The sequence below is a fragment of the Scyliorhinus torazame genome, chromosome 4 (genome assembly GCF_047496885.1).
Source record: "Scyliorhinus torazame isolate Kashiwa2021f chromosome 4, sScyTor2.1, whole genome shotgun sequence".
NCBI classification, from domain to species: Eukaryota; Metazoa; Chordata; class Chondrichthyes; order Carcharhiniformes; family Scyliorhinidae; genus Scyliorhinus; species Scyliorhinus torazame.
Window position 1 is genome coordinate 53,451,207 of NC_092710.1, and position 18,750 is coordinate 53,469,956.

General features: G+C 47.1%; 1 protein-coding gene and 1 long non-coding RNA gene across 2 annotated transcripts in view; both read left to right on the plus strand.

Annotated features, from left to right (window-relative positions):
* Positions 1-18,750, plus strand: part of LOC140411350 (NACHT, LRR and PYD domains-containing protein 3-like) — an 888,640-nt gene that overhangs the window by 535,380 nt on the left and 334,510 nt on the right. The gene's annotated exons all lie outside the window — the stretch shown is intronic.
* On the plus strand, positions 7,529-8,786 carry LOC140410211 (uncharacterized). The gene is made up of 2 exons (XR_011940561.1): positions 7,529-8,045; positions 8,240-8,786. It is a non-coding gene; the product is annotated as an uncharacterized lncRNA (long non-coding RNA).

The following is an 18,750-nucleotide window of genomic DNA, read 5'->3' on the forward strand; positions in this document are numbered from 1 at the left end:
AGCAGCACCTGGACAATATTCAGGTTTGGGCTGATAAGTAGCATTCATGCTAAACAAATGCCAGTCATCTCCAACCAAATAAAATCTAACCATCCCCCTTGACAGTTAACAACTTAACCATCACTGAAGTGTCCAAAATATGGATCCCGAGAGTCACCATAAACCAGAAAACGTAGCTGGACTAGTTTTATAAGTTCTATCGCTACAAGCGCTATTCAGAGGCTGGAAATTTTGTGGCGAGTAATTCATGTCCTGACTCCACAAAATCTTTCCTTGATCTACAAAGCATCATGCAGCAGTGCGATAGCACAGTCTCCACTCGTCTGGATGAGTGCCGATGTAGCAACATGTATGAACACAGTAGCCCATTTGATTGGCATCCAATGCTGCACTTCAAGAATTCATTTCCCCCACCCCCACCGCCGGCTCAAAGTGGCAGAGCAGCATTGTGTGATGTATACAAGCAACTCCCCGAGCTTTATTTGATAATACCTTCCAAATATGTGACCGCTACCACTGGGAGGCCAAGGGCAGCAAAACGCATAGGAACAACACCACCTGGAAGCTCCACTCCAAGTCACACAGGTAAAGTTGCCATCGTTCCTCATGACCATAGGCTGTTTTCCCCATTGAGGGGGAGAGTTGACTGTTGGTGATTTAACCTGAGGATCACCATGCCTCAGGCGATGGGCAAGGTTGAGAAGGCATTCATGTATAACCATGAGGGCCTTCATGTATAACCAAGTCACACAAGATCCTAATTCAGAACTATATTGCGTCCCTTCACTGCCACTGGATCTCATGTCTTGAACTCCCTTCTCACAGAATTTCTCACAGAAATTTGGGTGTATATACACCAGATGGACTTTTCAAGGAAGGCGGTTCTACACAATCTGAAAAATGAGATGAAATGAAAATGAAAATCGCTTATTGTCACAAGTAGGCTTCAAATGAAGTTACTGTGAAAAGCCCCTAGTCGCCACATTCCGGCGCCTGTTCGGGGAGGCTGTTACGGGAATTGAACCGTGCTGCTGGCCTGCCTTCGGTCTGCTTTCAAAGCCAGCGATTTAGCCCTGTGCTAAACAGCCCCTAAATGGGTCAATCTAAATGGGAATTAACGAAGGGCCAATCTAAATGGGAACAAAGTCAACACAAATTAACTTGCCAGCAGTGCCCACAAGCCATGAAATCATTGATAAAGGTACAATGGCGCCAATGAGATGCTCCACCCGAAATTCAGTTCCACTGTCAGCAAAATTAACTGTACAATCGGTGTAATTAAAGGCAATGTTGATTTGATATCCAACGCAAGTTTAGATGTTGCTTTTGGTGGAGAGCAATATTAGATGTGGCGGTATGTTTCATTTATTCATTGGATATGCAGCCAGTGTATTATGTTAACATTGTTCTGTGTAAATCAATAGGATCTGAATATCGCGCAAGAGGAATACACAGGCACTAGGTGCAACATATCATCCTATTGGCGAAGCACCGCAGAAGAATGTGTTGTTCATATTAATTCCTAACATTGTCCATAACAGGGTCGCTGTCCATAACACGATCGCTATATTTAGTAACTGAACACTAACAGCTGTACTCACTGAAACAGCTCCCTGTTTTTGCTGCTCATTAAGAGATGTCGCAAACCAGGAACACAATAGCCTGTGAATTTATTTCTGTCCAGGTAGAGTATTGTCAAATACGAAGATAAAAGCAAATTACTGCGGATCCTGGAATCTGAAACAAAAACAGAAAATGCTGGAAAATCTGGTCTGACAGCATCTGTAGAAAGAAAAAAGATTAGTTCACACTGAATGCCGACCTCAATGCAAGCAGGTGTCAGATTGCTGTCCTGCAAACTGATGGTAAATATTTCAATTCAGAATTTAGTCAAAAAAGTAGTAATGTTTTGCATCAGGAAGAAAATAATGAATACATAGATATAAAAAGGACTTGGGCCCTTCCGCTGCTTTTGTCATTCAACTTGACAAGGAATAATCTACCTTGGCTCCATCAACATGTGTTCATTCCTTAACCTGGGTGATAGCCTATCTCTATCTTTTTTATATAATCTTTATTGTCACAAGTAGGCTTACATTAACACTGCAATGAAGTTACTGTGAAACGCCCCTAGTCGCCACATTCCGGCGCCTGTTTGGGTGCACTGAGGAATTCAATGTCCAATTCACCTAATCTAGAATGTACCAATCTCTATTTTAAATAGCCAATTGACCCCTAGTCTCAACAGCTTTTGTGGTTGACAATTCCCATATTTGCAATACTCTGGTGTGAAGATGTGTTTTCTGAAATCGCCACTGAATGAATGGATGACCTTTATCTTTACAATTATGTTATATACCAAAGGGACCCTGTGTAAAGAGCATAGGTTTTGGACAAATGACATAAGCGAAAGATGAGACGAGGAGTTTTTAAAATATATTTTATACAGCAAGTTGTTATGATCGAGGATTAACAGGCTGAAAGACTGTTGGAAGCAAATTCAATCTCAACTTTCAAGAGAATTGGGTAAACACCTGAAGGACAAACACGTGGGGAGAGGTGGGGAGACGGTAAAATTGAATAGGCACTCAAAAGAGCCAGTACCGTCTCAATTGGCCGAATGACCTCATTATGTGCAGCTTAATTCTATGACTTGATGAATAAAAATGTTGGTTTAAGGTAAAACATGGAACCAGACACACACTAAAAAGCAACTTTCCGACCAGTTTTATTCCACTAAAGTCAATGATGAATATAATCGGTGAGGTGGGAAACCAATGGTTGATTATAATCTACCATTACCCCAGGGCTAAAATTATTCCAGGCAGCACGGTAGCACAGTAGTTAGCACAGTTGCTTCACAACTCCAGGATCCCAGGTTCGATTCCCAGCTTGGGTCACTGTCTGTACAGAGTCTGCACGTTCTCCCCGTGTGGTGTAGGTTTGCTCCGGGTGCTCCGGTTTCCTCCCACAGTCCAAAGATGTGCAGGTTAGGTGTATTGTCCATGCTAAATTGCCCTTAATTGTCCAAAAAGGTTGGGTGGAGTTACTGTGTTGCGGGGATGGGGTGGCGGTGTGGGCTTAAGTGGGGTGCTCTTTCCAAGGGTTGGTGCAGACTCGATGGGCCGAATGGCCTCTTTCTGCACTGTAAATTCTATGATTACATAAATTCCTGTCATTCTGATCTAGTTTCACAAGCTGTGCATTCAAGTACAAAGCATCATGGGTTATACATTTCTCTTCAACAGCAGTGCAAAATGAGCTCAATTTCCACACTTCTGAACTGTAACACAAATTTTGAGGTACCGTGTGTGGTACATATATGTCTGTTGGAAGTCTTGTTCAAAAATATTTATTGCCATCCCTCTACCCAGTTTGAATAATGATTGTGAGGCATGAGCGGCAGCATCACTGAGTCAAGGCAGAGTCAGCCTACAGGTCAATATACAGCATTCACATACAGGGTAAAAAGTTCCCAGATTAACTTTGATGTCAGGCATATATTGTTCGGCATATATTGCTGGGATTAAATTAGGTCTGCTGCAACACAATATTGGTGATGTTAATTGTGTCGCCCGTTTGGTACTCCACCTGACAGCCAGTTCCACTCCCAAAGTGACTGAGCATCTTGTAGATTTATGAAGGCGATTCATGATCTATTGGAAGTTTGCTTAGAGTTTGCTGTGTGCGAGTGGAATTATATCCAAGATTTAATAGACTGCTGAGAACTATTGTAATATGTGACATGCAAACCATGTTCCTAAACTGTGGGCTCAAATCAGTGTCTTTTTAATGAATTTGCATGAAATCCCGCTAGTCTGTCAATTATCTGTAATTTCTTGTTTATAAAGGGAAAACTTTGCATTTGTACCAACTTCCACAGATGAAATTAGTGAACAGCATTGCTACGGTGCTGAGTCTGTGACTCCTTGCTCTATGTGAGGAATTGGCCTTACAGTGGGCGAGAGCCGTGAACTCTGTCAGTATTGACCGCATGTGTAGAGCTTGGCACAAAGCCAGATGAGAACCGTTAACTTAATGAAATATGACTGGAGATTGAATAAAGCTCCTTTCTGCAATGTCCATATGGGAATCAATGCACAAGTTGGTGGGGTCAGCTAACTCCGAATACGTTAGGAACTGAAGATCGATACTTCCTGAAATGCTGAAATGTGTGTTGTGTTTGTTGGAGGGGGTGTGGTCATACACCAGTTGAGTTAATGTAACTCAGGTTCACCAATGGGCCATCACATATTTTGCATCCCACTGAAGATCGAACAGATTGGAACTATAGCCCAATCTGAAGAAGGAGACATTATCTATATTGGAAAGTATAAAATCCCAAGGGGATTTGACTGGGTGGCTACCAAGAAGATAATTGGCTCGGCATTTACTCAATTCAACAAGGGTCACAATATTTCATTCTTGACTCAGTAATTGCATCGTCAGATGTCCTTCGATTCCAAGATTGACCTCTATTCAGGTTAATGTTTTTCTGCCATGGTCCTCTATGTGACTGACTTGGCTCTCCTCGATCCGCAGATACTTGAAGAACATATTAGTTTATTTTTGATGTATTTCTCTGCTGCTGTTCTGCCTCAGCAGGAAGACATTGAGACCTAAAGCTTCAGGCAGATTGATGGACAATTTGTATTATTCTGAACAATTGGCATCAAGCTCCTGCCATTTATTGATCTCAATGCTGCCGAGCTTCAAAGAGAGAACTTCAGAGTTACTTTGAAGCATATCCTTCACCTCACCTGGGACATTGATTATTTGAGATTTCAGATAAGGACCTGGACAGTTTCCAACCATGTGCACAAGTTGCTTCATCCATTGAAGTTGATTTTATCGGATGGAGGTTGTCTGAATTCGTGTCCAGTTTACCGTTTGACCATCTGGTTTGACCATCTGATATCCTGGAGGTTTTGAATTTTAGTCTCAAGAACATCGACATCCGAGCTTTCAGCTGACTTGGCCTAAAATTCCCTTATCTATCACTGCCTCTTCCCTTTAAGATGACCATTTAAAACTTTGTCTTTGACCAAGCTTTTGTCGTAATAACGCTTTCCATGGGGCAGAGCCAACATTTTAACACCATTTTCCATTGATAACGTTCACGGGAAGAACCTTGGGATAGTTTAAAGGCACTATACACGCAAGTTGTTCTTGTGAAGAATAATTCCAGTTATGAGATAAATCTAATTCATGGTTGAATGTGAGCTACAGTAAAGTCCATATCCAGCACATTAAATAAACAATTTCTGCTGCTTCCATGTTGTTTTTTGCTGGTTTGATTTTGCCATTTTTTTATTCCTTCATGTTACATTGGGACGGTTGGACACATCCTTTGTTTATTTACTATAAACATTCTAACAAGAGACAGCACGGTGGCACCGTGGTTAGCACTGCAGCCTCACAGCGCCAGGGACCTGCGTTCAATTCCGGCCTTGGGGAACTGTCTGTGTGGAGTTTGCAAATTTCTTCCTGTGTCTGCGTGGGTTTCCTCCGGGCTCTCCGGTTTCATCCCACAGTCCAAAGATGTGCAGCTTAGATGGATAATCCATTCTAAATTACCCCCAAGTCCCCAAAGGTTAGGTAGAGTTACTGGATAGGGCAGGGGAGTGGGCCTAGATAGGGTGCTCTTTCAAAGTGTCCGTGCAGCCTCGATGGGCCAAATGGCCTCCTGCAGTGTGGGAATTTGATAGTTTGGAATTTGTATAATTAAACCTACTCTTATTCCCTCCTCACTTACAAATGTCCAGCTTTTGCACATCCTGCTCCCTGCTTCACTCCACTGGTTTAAAACCTGTTATATTTCTATCTTTCTTCAATTCAGATGCAACCCCATGGGTCTGAATTCTTCATTCTGTTTGTCTCCCCAGATTTTGCTGACCTTCTGAGAATTTCCAGCATTTCTTTCCCTTCCAGTATTCACGTTGTTTTACTTTTCAATCTGACAGGGTGGTACAATCAAATTCCACAGGAGCTTAAAGAGAATTTATTTACAGGGCGGTGGAGGAAGTTGGACTGTGGAATAAAACTGACAGCTCTTTCCACGAGACAGCACAGATTTCAAAGAGTCAATCGTTCTCCAGATCATTTAAATGTTGATAACCTTCACGGGAAGAACCTTGGGGCAGTTTAAAGGCACTATACACGCAAGTTGTTCTTGTGAAGAATAATTCCAGTTATGATATAAATCTAATTCATGGTTGAATGTGAGCTACAGTAAATTCCATATCCAGCACATTAAATAACCAATTTCTGTTTGAAACTGAACAAACTATAAAAATGAGTTTTCACCGAATGCAGCAAACATAGCTTGAAACTGTTTTTGAATAACTGGCAAATGTTTTGCAACAAAACATGTTGTGCGTTAACTCGATTGGATCATATTTATCTGTAAAATGACAACAGCAGTGTATCAGGATCCTACCCGCTGTGTACGGGGTTTCACACTGTATCATGATCCTAATAGGTTTAATAAATAAGTTGCCTTTAACTGATGGTTGCAGCTACAGTATTCAGACAGCTGGTCAAGTTTCTGCTTAATGGTAACTCCCCATAATAATAATGGTCAATGACTCAGAAATGTTGTTGTTCTTGAATGTTAAGGGAAAGTATTTTGACTCTTTCTTCTTAAAGATGGTCTTCTATTTGTGTCCAGTAAGAAGTTTTACAACACCAGGTTAAAGTCCAACAGGTTTGTTTCGATGTCACTAGTTTTCGGAGCGCTGCTCCTTCCTCAGGTGAATGACATTCTATTTGTGTGGCATGAATGTTAGTTGTCATTTATCAGTTCAAGTCAACCTCCCCTTGAACTGATGAGAAAAGAGGACGTGGCAGGGAGACACTTTTTGCTCATTAGCAGGTTCATCAAAGGTAACGTTGCAGGGGATTTTCCAGAGTGTTTGTGTTACTGTCCCCAAGGAAGGCACTGAAATGTTTGGTCTTCCCACTGATGCTGGGGCGTGCAATTCGAAACGTTATTGATGGAGTTTCCCTTGTATTCTTATGAGCCACCGGAATGAAACATCAAATGATGACCATCAAACCACTGTGTAAAAATCTATCTGGTTAGTTCATGTCCTTTAGGGAAGGAAATCTGTCATCCTGCAGGTGACTCCAGATCCACAGCAATGTGGTTGACTGAAATGGCCAAGCGAACCAGTCAGTTCAAGGGTCACTCAGGGATGGACAATAAATCCTGCACCAGCCAGAGAGTCATCAAGACTGAATTTTAAAAAGTGACAGAAAGACTTCGTTTTTTAAAAATGCAACAGTCTCCCTTGAAATAAAATCAATATTCAGTGTCCTTCCGAACCGCTTACTGTACCTGTGTGTTAACTGGGTGTGAATCATGCCTCGGGACACCAGATCCCTCTGCACTGCAGCACGCGGCAGCCTCTCGGCGCACGTCACTCCGATTCTGCTTCGCGCGCCTCGGCCGTTGAACCGCTCGGGCGCGCGGCGGACGGCGCCAGAGAGAAGTCGCAGCCCTGCACTGCGCGTGTGCACAATTTCACCAGCACCTCAGGTCGAAGAGGAGCGCCTGCTCCCAGTGCGCACGCGCCGGGCTGAATTCTGAGCGCGCGCGGATTCAGTTTGGAATGTTCTGGTGCGTCCTCGACGGTGAGAAATAATTTAAATGTTGACCATTATAATCGTGACAGAGAAACAGTTTGTAACCCGGGGGAGATGGAGCCGGTCAAGACAGTGAGGGAAACACTGCAGCAACATATAACAGATTGTAACCCGGGGGAGATGGAGCCGGTCAAGACAGTGAGGGAAACACTGCAGCAACATATAACAGATTGTAACCCGGGGGAGATGGAGCCGGTGGGATCGGACAGTGAGCAGACGCGCATTTAGACGCAGATTTTACTGCGACGTTAGCATTGAATTGATTTCATGAAAGCTGATCGTTTTAAACAAGTTCTGCTCCATTTGAGTATCTGAACATCGCACAAGGTTTATCTGAAGTACAAGAGGAAATGGAGATTTCGAAACATTTTCCAGGAACAGGCCTGAGAATCAAAAAGGTTTGGATGTTTGTGTTTTACTTAAGTTCTCAGAATCTGTCAATCAGAAAGTCAAAGAACACTGCAAAAGGAATGAATGTTGTTTGAATTTGCCCAAATCTGTCAATTATTCTGCCTGGATTCAAGTTACAATTCATATAATTTCTCACACTTTTTGTAAATGTGCAGATGTTATGTTATTTCACCTTCTCCAGCTGCTGACCCGAACAACTGTGAAGTCTTCAATCTGACAGCATTCGGGTGAACTGGAAACCCGTGCACACCTGGTACAAACACAATCCTGTTTAAATCTCGAATCAACCACTTGTTGAGCAGTCGGGCGCTTGACCCACACACAAATAAACTGGTTGGAACAGGAAGGCTTTATATAAACATTGCATTGGCTAATGAGAAGGACTGCACTGTATCTGTCGCTGGCACACAGAAAAACAACATTCTGAACAAGTGTTATCTTGTCCTGCCAGGTGGGTGGAGGAGAACCACTGGAATTCCTGACTGAGGTGGAGACTGAAATGGTGCCAAAGAGCACGCAACACTGAGTGTTTATTAATTTAGCAATAAGATTATTTTATCTTGTGGAAGGGATTTGTGTTTGAATTCCAGAATCCTGGACACATCGGTTCAGCTTCTGGATAGGTGATAAATCAACAATTTCAGTATCTTTGTCATTAAAATCTTGAAATATAACACCTATTATTCAGAGCTTTTAACCAACTGAATAAAAACCATTGTTCCTTTTGAGCTTTGCCGTTTAACTTGACTAAACAGAGGACGGTGCATTTGGTGTGCTTTTACTAAACTATATTTTTCAAAGTTTCCTCTCCCTAACCCATTATCTGATCTTCATAGCCCTGGAATTCTGTGAACTTCACAAAAGATACCATTCAGCCTTAATTGAAAAAGATCCGTGATGTCCAGTTAAAGGGGATGTTTAAAACTTCCTGCACTGAAGTCACCACTGCTACCTCACGGCGCCAAGGACCCAGGTTTGGTCCTGGCCCTGGGTCCCTTTCCGTGTAGAGTTTGCACATTCTCCCTGTGTCTGTGTGGGTCTCACCCCCACAACCCAAAGATGTGCAAGATAGGTGGATTGGCTGTGCTAAAATGCCCCTTAATTGGAAAAAAATAATTGCGTATTCTAAATTTCTAAAAAAAATAAAGAAAGATAATTTTAAATATAACATTTAAAAAAACTCTCCTGTACTGAAGTGATTGCTCAGAAACCCTGGTTAGCTTTAGAATTAACAAATGTTTCAGTTCATTATTCAGGCCATGTTTAAATGCGGGACTGTGGGAACACAAGGTGGACATTCAACCCCTTGAGCCCATTTATCCATTTAATTCAATTATGCTTGGTATCTATCTTAACTCCATCTATCATAGCCCCAAAATAGAAAGGAAAATGATTGGCATCCTATAATGGTTCAGAGCAAATGCAGTGTTGTCAAAAATGGGTTTGAAGTTAATTTACATAAATAAAGGGAATGTTGTGAAGCTGTTGGTGAGCTGCATACAAAGGTTGCCACACGCTGGGACTGTTAGATACTGCAAATAATAGAGAGCTAACTGAAGGGGAGAATTAGGAACATAACATTTCTGGCCACAAGATATTCATAAAAGTGAGTCGAAGAGAAAACAAGACCTAGGAGCGGCACTATTGATTGAGTAACTATTTACAGCTGCATAGAGGGCTGATGTTGAGATCTAAAAGGTTAGAATTAAGGAACAATATGGAGCTGCTACACTAGACAGTGGGTACAATAGGTCATCAAATTGTGGGGAGGAGCAAAGTCAGTAATTATAAGCAGACGCATGAACAGCAGAGTAGTGATCATGGTGGACTTCAATTATCTGAATATAAACTTAATAGCAACAGTGTAAAGCCAAAGAGTGAGAGGAATTCCTGCGATGTGAGCCAGAAAACTTTATTGGTCAGTGTATTTCTGTTCCAATGGTGAAGGAAGCTGTACTGTAACAGGTTCTGGAGGATGAAATACCGGATGTTTCAGTAAGAGAACATTTGGGAAGAGTGATCAGAATATCATTAGGTTTGAATAGTTGTACTCCGTTTTGAATCCACCAACACCTTTAAATTGAAACTCAGTCAGAATTAAATCCTTTCTGGATATCATTCCTCCTAGTTTGAGTAATCTCTAGATTAACAATTCCCCAACACCAAGCTATCTTTGTTCCTCCAACTCTGGCATGATGTTTATTTCAGTCTCCTTACCGTTATTGCTCTGCTCTGCAGTTCCCCAACCAACTCACCCACACGCCCTCTACCCTTCACAACCTCCAAAGTTCTTTGACCTACTTTTGAATCACCCTTCCTTCCTGATTCCTTTATTCAACACCAATCTTTACCTGATTCTGCTTCTCTGAAGCCCATTTCAATGTCTTCAGTGTCAAAGTGTGCCCTTAATTCAGAATGTCCAATTCACCAAACAAGCACGTCTTTCAGCTCCAGGGTCCCGGATTCAATTCCGGCCTCGGGTGACTGTGCGGAGTCTGCACGTTCTCCCCTTGTCTGCGTGGGTTTCCTCCGGGTGCTCCGGTTTCCTCCCACATTGGGATACTTTATTTTATATACAGAAGGGCTCACTTTATCCGCAATGGAGTACGGACCCAGTAATTTTGGTGACAGGAATGTGCTGGGGTTATATACAGAAAGCATCACTTGCTGTCCGATACTGTACTCAGTCGCAAGCACTGTCTTGTCGAAACATTCCCCACTAAGTGGAGATTGGTAAAGGTGTGTGTTTGATTCAGACATTCCCCACTCGGTGGAGATTGGTAAAGGTGTGTGTGTGATTCAGACATTCCCCACTAGGTGGAGATTGGTAAAGGTGTGTGTGTGATTCAGACATTCCCCACTAGGTGGAGATTGGTAAAGGTGTGTGTGTGATTCAGACATTCCCCACTAGGTGGAGATTGGTAAAGGTGTGTGTGTGATTCAGACATTCCCCACTAGGTGGAGATTGGTAAAGGTGTGTGTGTGATTCAGACATTCCCCACTAGGTGGAGATTGGTAAAGGTGTGTGTGTGATTCAGACATTCCCCACTAGGTGGAGATTGGTAAAGGTGTGTGTGTGATTCAGACATTCCCCACTAGGTGGAGATTGGTAAAGGTGTGTGTGTGATTCAGATATTCCCCACTAGGTGGAGATTGGTAACGGTGTGTGTGATTCAGACATTCCCCACTAGGTGGAGATTGGTAAAGGTGTGTGTGTGATTCAGACATTCCCCACTAGGTGGAGATTGGTAAAGGTGTGTGTGTGATTCAGACATTCCCCACCAGAGGGTCTCTCTCTCACTGCCTCTGCAGAGCTGCTTGTCAGAGGCAGAAAAATGCAGCATTTGATCTTCTGAATCTCTTGCCACCGAGTTGTTTATGATTCTGAAATGTGTAAAGGTTCCTGCCGGTAATGTCTGTGGACAGACGAAACATGTAACCCAGACACACTCTCGCCCCCACACACAACAAATAGGTCAGCTTGCAAATGTCAGCTCCATTTGTAAAAGCAATCAGAACTTTTGGAAGAAATTGATTCAAGTTAAAGTCAGCTTTAATGTAATAGTAATCAGCAAATGTGGGTAAGGTACGTGAGCATGTGTGTGTGTGAGTCTGTGTGTGAGAGCTTGTGTGTGAAGATTTATGTGAGTGTGTGTAAGTGTGTGTGTGAGAGCTTGTGTCCATCTGCTTATGTGAGGATAGGACTGCTTGTGTGTGTGAATATGTATGTGTCTGGCCAGCATGTCAGTGCACGTGAGCATATGTTTGTGTATGTGAGTGTTTGTGTGTGTGTGTGTGTGTGAATATGTATGTGTCTGGCCAGCATGTCAGGGCACGTGAGCATATGTTTGTGTGTGTGTGTGTGGCTGTGTGTGTGAATATGTTTGTGTGACTGTGTCGTTGAAGATCTGTGAGTGTGTGTGATATTCTAACCATAGCCAGCAGCAAATAGGGATGGATTATAAAATGCTGTCCCTGTCCCAAACAGAGGGGCCTGCAACCAGTGGAGAAATGAATAATAAAAAGCAGCCATGATGTGGAGATGCCGGTTTTGGAATGGCCTGGGCTCAGTGAGAAGTCTAACAACACCAGGTTAAAGTCCAACAGGTTTGTTTTGATTCACTAGCTTTCGGATCACTGCTCCTTCCTCAGGTGAATGAAGAGGTGTTGTAAGACTTCTTACAATAAAAAGCAGGTTAGAGTCCTGTCTCCTGCTGCTGTGTCTGTTGAGTATATTGAGGCTGTGTGTGACCAGCCCAGCTCCTGAGCAGAGGGCTGAAGACTCTGTTTCTACTGAGTTATGTTCGCAGCAGCATGTTTCAATGGAAATGAGTGAGGATGACTCTCCCACCGGGGGAGTCCAGCAGAGTGACTTTGCTACAGTGACAGGGGTCCACACATATCCGAGCTGTCAGCACACAGTCTGGGAGGCAGGGAAGTGAGGGATATAAAATTTTCAAATTAAACTCCAAAGACACCCGAAGCTGAGTGGAGCTGACACTCGTTCACTCGCTGCCAAAGTCTCCGGGAGGTGGCTGCAAGTTGCTGTGGATGGAGAGCTGTCAGTATGATGTGTGTCACACAACACACATGGGAGAATGTTGGGTAGTAAATGAAGATTGTTAACGTAACCAATGGGTCAGTGTATTGGAGTCCCTTGCAGTGCCACACACACTGTATTCACATGGGAGTCAACTTTTGGGGTAATGTGATCGTCATGGAATAAAGCCTCACAGATTTCAGGGCTAAATCGCTGGCTTTGAATGCAGACCAAGGCAGGCCAGCAGCACGGTTCAATTCCCGTACCTGCATCCCCAAACGGGCTTTTCACAGTAACGTCATTTGAAGCCGACTTGTGACAATAAGCGATTTTCATTTAAATTTTTCAAATGAGTCACCTGGATTGCGAGTGACACAGGACCTGTTGTGTAGCTGAGTGTGTGTGGGGTACAGTTTACAGAGAGCTGAGCCTGGAATGCCTGTGACACAGGAGTTGTTGTGTAGCTGAGTGTGTGTGTGGGGTACAGTTTACAGAGAGCTGGGCCTGGAATGCCTGTGACACAGGAGCTGAGTGTGTGTGAGGTACAGGTTACAGAGAGCTGAGCCTCCTGTATCTCTCTGAGGCTACTTGTCAAAGGCACATTTGCAGCATCAGATCTCTCCCCGTTGCTCAGCGAGTGCTAAGATTCTGAAATGTGTCACGTTTTCCAGCTCTAAACTGTAGCGACTGCCTAAATGTGAATGTCCAGGCAGACACGAAGAGACACACACAGGCACAGGGACACACACACACACAGGCACAGGGACACACACACACAGGCACAGGGACACACACACACAGGCACACACACAGGGACAGACACAGACTCACACACACACACACACAGGGACACAAACACACACACACACACAGGGACACACACAGACTCACACACACACAGACACAGGGACACAAACACACACACAGGGACACACACACAGGCACGTTAAACAAAGAGGTCAGTTTCTAAGCGTGAGCCCCCACTGTAAAAACAGCAAGAATGTTTGGAAGAAATGTGGAAACTTAACATAAAGCAGCAAATCAGGAGTGGCTCTACCTTCTGTAGTCGGAGATGATCAAGCTGCAATGGCCAGTTGTAGATGGTGTTCATTGGGATCTGCGTTGTGGCCGAGGTGTGGATTGGGGCAAGAGAGAGAGAGAGACACAGCCCTGGGATAATCCTTCGAGCAGGGGTCGACAAGCCACCCCCCCAATCTCTGAGGTTTCTCTTGGTCTGGCCCAGACCTGGAGGAGGTGTGTTCAGGTGAGGATAACCGTGAGCTGGTTGGGTATCATTAGTGGGGAGGTGGGGATTCTTTTTGTGACTCATTGGGGGTATTTAAAGAGTAGGAATCCATCTTCTCTCTCTTTACCATGTGGACCTCGTAAGTATAAGTGTCTGAGCTCTGTGTGTGAATGTGTGTGTGTGAGCATGGAGTCGCAGCTCTGATATTTTGCACCCCACAGTACAATTCTGACCTGGGATCTCTCTCCCCAACACCGAGGCTGAGCTGAGGGTGAATCAAGCCCTGGAGATATGTGGAACGGTGAGTATGAAACTCCAATTTCTGTCTCTTTGATTCCTGCCTCATTCTGCTACTGACTGTCTCTTTTCAATCCACTCTCTCTCTCTCTCTCTTTCTTACTGCATTCCACCCAATCTCTCTCTCCCTGTCTTTTCCCTATCTCAATCTCTGTCTTTCATTCCATAACGATGTATGATCTAGCTTTTCTCCACGTTGACTTTCTCACTGTCTCCATCTCTCTCTCTGTCTTTCTCTCTCTCTCTTTCTGTCTTTCTCTGTCCTTCTTTCTCTCTCTGACTCTCTGTCCTTCTTTCTCTCGCTATCTTTCTCTCTGTCCTTCTCTTTCTCTCTGACTTTCTTTCTCTCTGACCTTTCTCTCTGTCCTTCTTTGTCTCTGTCTTTCTCTGTCTCTCTCTCTCTCTCTCTGTCCTTCTTTCTCTCTGTCTTCTCTCTGTCCTTTCTCTCTCTGTCCTTCTTTCTCTCTGTCTTTCTCTCTGTCCTTCTTTCTCTCTGTCCTTCTTTCTCTCTCTCTTTCTGTCCTTCTCTGTCTCCCTCTCTCTGTCTCCCTCTCTCTGTCTCCCTCTCTGTGTCTCCCTCTCTGTGTCTCCCTCTCTGTGTCTCCCTCTCTGTGTCTCCCTCTCTGTGTCTCCCTCTCTGTGTCTCCCTCTCTGTGTCTCCCTCTCTGTGTCTCCCTCTCTGTGTCTCCCTCTCTGTGTCTCCCTCTCTGTGTCTCCCTCTCTGTGTCTCCCTCTCTGTGTCTCCCTCTCTGTGTCTCCCTCTCTGTGTCTCCCTCTCTGTGTCTCCCTCTCTGTGTCTCCCTCTCTGTGTCTCCCTCTCTGTGTCTCCCTCTCTGTGTCTCCCTCTCTGTGTCTCCCTCTCTGTGTCTCCCTCTCTGTGTCTCCCTCTCTCTGTCTTTCCCTCTCTCTGTCTTTCCCTCTCTCTGTCTTTCCCTCTCTCTGTCTTTCCCTCTCTCTGTCTTTCCCTCTCTCTGTCTTTCCCTCTCTCTGTCTTTCCCTCTCTCTGTCTTTCCCTCTCTCTGTCTTTCCCTCTCTCTGTCTTTCCCTCTCTCTGTCTTTCCCTCTCTCTGTCTTTCCCTCTCTCTGTCTTTCCCTCTCTCTGTCTTTCCCTCTCTCTGTCTTTCCCTCTCTCTGTCTTTCCCTCTCTCTGTCTTTCCCTCTCTCTGTCTTTCCCTCTCTCTGTCTTTCCCTCTCTCTGTCTTTCCCTCTCTCTGTCTTTCCCTCTCTCTGTCTTTCCCTCTCTCTGTCTTTCCCTCTCTCTGTCTTTCCCTCTCTCTGTCTTTCCCTCTCTCTGTCTTTCCCTCTCTCTGTCTTTCCCTCTCTCTGTCTTTCCCTCTCTCTGTCTTTCCCTCTCTCTGTCTTTCCCTCTCTCTGTCTTTCCCTCTCTCTGTCTTTCCCTCTCTCTGTCTTTCCCTCTCTCTGTCTTTCCCTCTCTCTGTCTTTCCCTCTCTCTGTCTTTCCCTCTCTCTGTCTTTCCCTCTCTCTGTCTTTCCCTCTCTCTGTCTTTCCCTCTCTCTGTCTTTCCCTCTCTCTGTCTTTCCCTCTCTCTGTCTTTCCCTCTCTCTGTCTTTCCCTCTCTCTGTCTTTCCCTCTCTCTGTCTTTCCCTCTCTCTGTCTTTCCCTCTCTCTGTCTTTCCCTCTCTCTGTCTTTCCCTCTCTCTGTCTTTCCCTCTCTCTGTCTTTCCCTCTCTCTGTCTTTCCCTCTCTCTGTCTTTCCCTCTCTCTGTCTTTCCCTCTCTCTGTCTTTCCCTCTCTCTGTCTTTCCCTCTCTCTGTCTTTCCCTCTCTCTGTCTTTCCCTCTCTCTGTCTTTCCCTCTCTCTGTCTTTCCCTCTCTCTGTCTTTCCCTCTCTCTGTCTTTCCCTCTCTCTGTCTTTCCCTCTCTCTGTCTTTCCCTCTCTCTGTCTTTCCCTCTCTCTGTCTTTCCCTCTCTCTGTCTTTCCCTCTCTCTGTCTTTCCCTCTCTCTGTCTTTCCCTCTCTCTGTCTTTCCCTCTCTCTGTCTTTCCCTCTCTCTGTCTTTCCCTCTCTCTGTCTTTCCCTCTCTCTGTCTTTCCCTCTCTCTGTCTTTCCCTCTCTCTGTCTTTCCCTCTCTCTGTCTTTCCCTCTCTCTGTCTTTCCCTCTCTCTGTCTTTCCCTCTCTCTGTCTTTCCCTCTCTCTGTCTTTCCCTCTCTCTGTCTTTCCCTCTCTCTGTCTTTCCCTCTCTCTGTCTTTCCCTCTCTCTGTCTTTCCCTCTCTCTGTCTTTCCCTCTCTCTGTCTTTCCCTCTCTCTGTCTTTCCCTCTCTCTGTCTTTCCCTCTCTCTGTCTTTCCCTCTCTCTGTCTTTCCCTCTCTCTGTCTTTCCCTCTCTCTGTCTTTCCCTCTCTCTGTCTTTCCCTCTCTCTGTCTTTCCCTCTCTCTGTCTTTCCCTCTCTCTGTCTTTCCCTCTCTCTGTCTTTCCCTCTCTCTGTCTTTCCCTCTCTCTGTCTTTCCCTCTCTCTGTCTTTCCCTCTCTCTGTCTTTCCCTCTCTCTGTCTTTCCCTCTCTCTGTCTTTCCCTCTCTCTGTCTTTCCCTCTCTCTGTCTTTCCCTCTCTCTGTCTTTCCCTCTCTCTGTCTTTCCCTCTCTCTGTCTTTCCCTCTCTCTGTCTTTCCCTCTCTCTGTCTTTCCCTCTCTCTGTCTTTCCCTCTCTCTGTCTTTCCCTCTCTCTGTCTTTCCCTCTCTCTGTCTTTCCCTCTCTCTGTCTTTCCCTCTCTCTGTCTTTCCCTCTCTCTGTCTTTCCCTCTCTCTGTCTTTCCCTCTCTCTGTCTTTCCCTCTCTCTGTCTTTCCCTCTCTCTGTCTTTCCCTCTCTCTGTCTTTCCCTCTCTCTGTCTTTCCCTCTCTCTGTCTTTCCCTCTCTCTGTCTTTCCCTCTCTCTGTCTTTCCCTCTCTCTGTCTTTCCCTCTCTCTGTCTTTCCCTCTCTCTGTCTTTCCCTCTCTCTGTCTTTCCCTCTCTCTGTCTTTCCCTCTCTCTGTCTTTCCCTCTCTCTGTCTTTCCCTCTCTCTGTCTTTCCCTCTCTCTGTCTTTCCCTCTCTCTGTCTTTCCCTCTCTCTGTCTTTCCCTCTCTCTGTCTTTCCCTCTCTCTGTCTTTCCCTCTCTCTGTCTTTCCCTCTCTCTGTCTTTCCCCCTTTCTGTGTCTTTTCCCACTTTCTCTCCGTCTTTCTGTCCTTCTTTCTCTCTGTCCTTTCTCTCTCTTTCTGTCTTTCTCTGTGTCATTCTCTCTGTGTCTGTCCCCCCCCCCCCCCCGTGTCTGTCCCCCCCCCCCCCGTGTCTGTCCCCCCCCCCCCCGTGTCTGTCCCCCCCCCCCCCGTGTCTGTCCCCCCCCCCCCCGTGTCTGTCCCCCCCCCCCCCGTGTCTGTCCCCCCCCCCACTGTGTCCCCCCCCCCACTGTGTCCCCCCCCCCACTGTGTCCCCCCCCCCACTGTGTCCCCCCCCCCACTGTGTCCCCCCCCCCACTGTGTCCCCCCCCCCACTGTGTCCCCCCCCCCACTGTGTCCCCCCCCCACTGTGTCCCCCCCCCACTGTGTCCCCCCCCCACTGTGTCCCCCCCCCACTGTGTCCCCCCCCCCACTGTGTCCCCCCCCCCACTGTGTCCCCCCCCCCACTGTGTCCCCCCCCCCACTGTGTCCCCCCCCCCACTGTGTCCCCCCCCCCACTGTGTCCCCCCCCCCACTGTGTCCCCCCCCCCACTGTGTCCCCCCCCCCACTGTGTCCCCCCCCCCACTGTGTCCCCCCCCCCACTGTGTCCCCCCCCCCACTGTGTCCCCCCCCCCACTGTGTCCCCCCCCCCACTGTGTCCCCCCCCCCACTGTGTCCCCCCCCCCACTGTGTCCCCCCCCCCACTGTGTCCCCCCCCCCACTGTGTCCCCCCCCCCACTGTGTCCCCCCCCCCACTGTGTCCCCCCCCCCACTGTGTCCCCCCCCCCACTGTGTCCCCCCCCCCACTGTGTCCCCCCCCCCACTGTGTCCCCCCCCCCACTGTGTCCCCCCCCCCACTGTGTCCCCCCCCCCACTGTGTCCCCCCCCCCCACTGTGTCCCCCCCCCCACTGTGTCCCCCCCCCCACTGTGTCCCCCCCCCCACTGTGTCCCCCCCCCCACTGTGTCCCCCCCCCCCACTGTGTCCCCCCCCCCCACTGTGTCCCCCCCCCCCACTGTGTCCCCCCCCCCCACTGTGTCCCCCCCCCCCACTGTGTCCCCCCCCCCACTGTGTCCCCCCCCCCACTGTGTCCCCCCCCCCACTGTGTCCCCCCCCCCACTGTGTCCCCCCCCCCACTGTGTCCCCCCCCCCACTGTGTCCCCCCCCCCACTGTGTCCCCCCCCCCCACTGTGTCCCCCCCCCCCACTGTGTCCCCCCCCCCCACTGTGTCCCCCCCCCCCACTGTGTCCCCCCCCCCCACTGTGTCCCCCCCCCCCACTGTGTCCCCCCCCCCCACTGTGTCCCCCCCCCCCACTGTGTCCCCCCCCCCCACTGTGTCCCCCCCCCCCACTGTGTCCCCCCCCCCCACTGTGTCCCCCCCCCCCACTGTGTCCCCCCCCCCCACTGTGTCCCCCCCCCCCACTGTGTCCCCCCCCCCCACTGTGTCCCCCCCCCC